Source organism: Silene latifolia, chromosome 1 (genome assembly GCF_048544455.1).
Source record: "Silene latifolia isolate original U9 population chromosome 1, ASM4854445v1, whole genome shotgun sequence".
NCBI lineage: Eukaryota > Viridiplantae > Streptophyta > Magnoliopsida > Caryophyllales > Caryophyllaceae > Silene > Silene latifolia.
The window spans coordinates 81624669-81628637 of NC_133526.1; the positions used below are offsets into that span (position 1 = coordinate 81624669).

The 3969-nt window shown below is 41.9% G+C and overlaps 1 non-coding gene across 1 annotated transcript; it reads right to left on the reverse strand.

Moving 5' to 3' along the window:
• Positions 1 to 539: 539 nt before the first annotated feature.
• Positions 540 to 646, reverse strand: LOC141618599 (small nucleolar RNA R71). The gene has a single exon (XR_012531440.1). It is a non-coding gene; the product is annotated as a small nucleolar RNA R71 (small nucleolar RNA).
• Positions 647 to 3969: the final 3323 nt, after the last annotated feature.

A 3969-nucleotide genomic window follows, 5' to 3' on the forward strand; every position in this document is an offset into this window, starting at 1 on the left:
CTTTTGACCGTGAAATCGATAGAACCTTGACGAATAATAGGAGACTTGTTAGGAGGAATTTGGGAAGTGTTGGTGAAGTTGTTCAACCCACTAGTGAGTTTGTCAATCCTTTCGCAATAGAAGGAGAAGAGAACCCATTACACAATACCCCACAAAATCCACCTACAATGCCTAAATTCTCGTCACACTCTATACCCACCGAGGAGGACCTACCAAATGGTACTCCTACACCACAACATCTTACCGGAAACTTTATAGCCAAGTCCGCCTTCATCCAACTAGTTGAGAGAAGCCAATTCGGGGGAATGCCTAGTGAGGACCCTCATTCTCATATGGAAACATTTTGCGATTATTGTGAAGCTATCTCTCAAACCGGCGTGACTCAAGACCAAATAAGATGGGTCTTATTTCCTTTTTCGTTAATCGGCACCGCCAAACAATGGTTGAAGGGCCTTGATAAGGCCACCCTTGGAATAGATTCTTGGAAGAAGTTAGCTCTAGCTTTCTACAAAAAATTCTACCCACCAGAAAAGACTAACATGCTAAGAGCTCAAATTACGGGTTTTAAGCAAAGGGATGAAGAATCTTTGTATGAAGCTTGGAAGCGGTTCAAAGGTATTTGTCGCTCATGTCCTCACCATGGACTTAGCGAATGGTTTTTAGTGCAACAATTTTGGAATGGTCTTTATGAAGATTCAAGGAACATCCTCAATATGGGATCAAATGGAATGTTCACCGAAGTTGATGACAATCAAACATGGAACAAGATTGAGGAAATGGCGGTCCATAATTCACAATATAGTAGACCTCGCAAGGCTACTAGAGGAGGAAAGCATGAAGTGGACTCCGTTACTCAATTGGGTGCTCAACTCAGTGCTCACATTGACACAATCAACTTGAAGTTTGAACAAGCTATGGCTAGACTTGAGGAAAACTCAAAATCATCAAAGCATCATGTCAATGCCATGACGGCATCCTCATCAATCCCAAGTGGGATATGTGAGAATTGTGGAACTATGGGTCATGACTCAAGTGAGTGTAGGGGAACAACCGAACAAGTTAATGCTTTCCAAGCTTACAAAAGTGGTACCCCTTATTCAAATTTTTACAATGAAAACACCAAGTTCCATCCAAATCTCTCATACAAAAGCCAAAATGTTCAAAACCCTCAACCAACATACACTCCACCACCCATGAGAAATCAAAATCAAAGACCCTTTTTCAATCAAAACCAAAGTTACCAAAATCAAAATCCATACAATCACCAAAATGACCAAGGTTTTGATGTTCAAAAAGCGTCCTCCAAATGCAAAAGAATCAACAAGAATTTTTCACTCAAATGCAAAAAGATAGCCAAGCAAAAGACACCACCATCAACAACATTCTAGCTCACACCAAGATGTTGGAAACACAATTGACTCAACTAGCATCTTCAAGCTCACAAAGACAAAAGGGGCAATTACCACCTCAAAGTAATCCCCTAGACATGAAACGGTTAGTGCCATTCACTTGAGAAGTGGTACAAGATATGAAGCACCGAAGGAGCAAGTTGAGAATGAAGTTGTGAAAGCTAGTGAAAAGGAAGAAATTGTGCAAAATCCCAAAGAAGGGGAAACATCAAAAGAAGAAAGTTCAAAGAAAAATGAAGATAAAGCCAAAGAGAAGGAACCCATTGTGATTAGACTTCCTTTTCCAAGTCGTCAAGCCAAGCCCAAATTTGATGATCAACTTGGAAAGTTCATGGAAATTGTGAAGAACTTAGAAGTCTCAATTCCTTTCACGGAATTAATCAATCACGTTCCGGCCTATGCAAAGTACATGAAAGATATCCTCACAAAGAAGAAGTCAATCCGGAAACTTGAGACTATCGCCTTCACTAAGGTGAGTAGTGCAATACTTCAAGGGAGTTCACCTCCAAAGTTAAAGGATCCGGGAAGCTTCTCAATACCGTGTACCATTGGCGACACAACGATCAACAAAGCCTTATGTGATCTAGGGGCTAGTGTGAGTGTCATGCCGTACTCGGTGAGTAAAAGGTTGGGAATGGGAGAACTTAAATGCACCAATATCACTCTTCAAATGGCCGATAGATCGACGAAGACACCATTAGGGATATGGGAAGATGTCCCCGTGCGAATTGGGAAGTTTTTCATCCCGGTGGACTTTGTCATTGTTGATATGGAGGAAGATTCCAACATTCCAATCATCTTAGGAAGACCTTTCCTACACACCGCGGGTGCGGTGATTGATGTGAAACATGGAGAACTCACTCTAGAAGTGGGAGATGAAAGCATAACTTTTAATCTTGACAAGACAATGAAAGCTCCTCGTTTGCATGAGCCATGTTTCATGATTGACCATTATTGTCGAAAAGATGAGAGGAAGAAATCGGAACTCCAATGGAGGAAGAAAGTTGAAGATGCTCCATTCAAAGAGCAAGTGAATTGTGACAAGGAGAGCTTGCAAAGCTCATCAAAATCAACCAAGGAAGAAGAAGATGGCCTCATTGGCCAAGAGAAGAAATTGGGAGAGTTGTCTCCATCTAAGCAAGAGATTTTCAATGATCAACTCAATGAAGTTTGTGGTCTTTGGGACGACGAATTTGAAGGGATCTTCAATCCCTACATTGGGCATGCCATCGATCATGATCAACAACAAGGACCAAGGTCTATTGAGGACCTCTACCATAACAATGAACAAGCTTTTAATTACTTCTTCGAGGTGTTGAGCAACATCAACAACACCTTGAACATGCCCCCTTGACATCTCATCAAGAATGAGAGTTTGGTGGAGTCCTCCCTAAACCACCACTTGTAAATATTTCTAACTCCCTAACTTGCATTTCAATTCTTGTATTGCATTGTTTGTCATTTTTGGATTTCCATTTACTTTGATCAAAATAATTGTCTTGAAAAAGAGAAGTGAGGGAGGGATTAACAATTTCAATTGATGTGTAGTGCTTTACCTTAGTGTGGGGATGGCATTTGCCTAGGCCATTCATGCCTTAGTAGTGCCCCCACAATGAAGAACACAAGAAATGAAGAAGAATGGAAGAATGGTAAAGGGAAATGCACTATTGCACGAAGGAAGTGAATCCGGGTACAAAGGATAAGAATCCGAGCGGATTCCTGAGAATCCGCCCGTCTGCAGAGGATCCGAGCGTCCTGCTGAGAAGACGCCCGTCCTGGGCTGAGCTGAAAACTGCAAATTCTTGACTGTTGAAGAATCCGAGCGGATTTCTGGAAAGACGCCCGTCTCACAGAATCCGTCCGTCTTGTTCACAAGACGCCCGTCTTGCAGCTGAAGAAAAACAAAAGAAATTCTCTGGACTAGAATCCGTCCGTCTTGAACAGAATCCGCCCGTCTCATTACGAAGAATCCGAACGGATTCCCCAGAATCCGCCCGTCTCTAGGCGGGATTTTGAAATTTTGAAGCTAAAGAATCCGCACGGATTGCGCCCAATCCGCACGGATTGTCCCTGTGTTTTGAAAAACCCGACTCCTTTAAATACCCCCCACCTTCATTCATTCATTCATTCACTCACAAACACTACCCATAACATCAAAACCCTCATCCTCTCCATCTCAAAAACAAAAACCCTCAACAAAACTCACCAAAATCAAATCAAACCATCCTTCAAACAACAAATCAATCACTCCACCTTCAACAACAATCAAAACCAAGCACAAAATCTTCACCCTTTGAGTCGACTTTTGTTCTCATAAAGGCAAAGCCTTTCACCTTCAAATCGATTTGGGCATTCAACAAATTGAAGATTTTGCACTCTTTTCTTGGTTAAAGCTCATCAATGGCAAGAACAAAGGGACCAACAAAGGCACCAAAGGCAAAGGCTCTCTCTCAAAGGCAAAAAGCTCTCCAAACAAAGAAAGCTTTGGCAATGGTGGTATCAACACCAAGCTTGGAAGTGCAACAACCTCAACAAATTTCTATGGAAGCATTACCTTCTA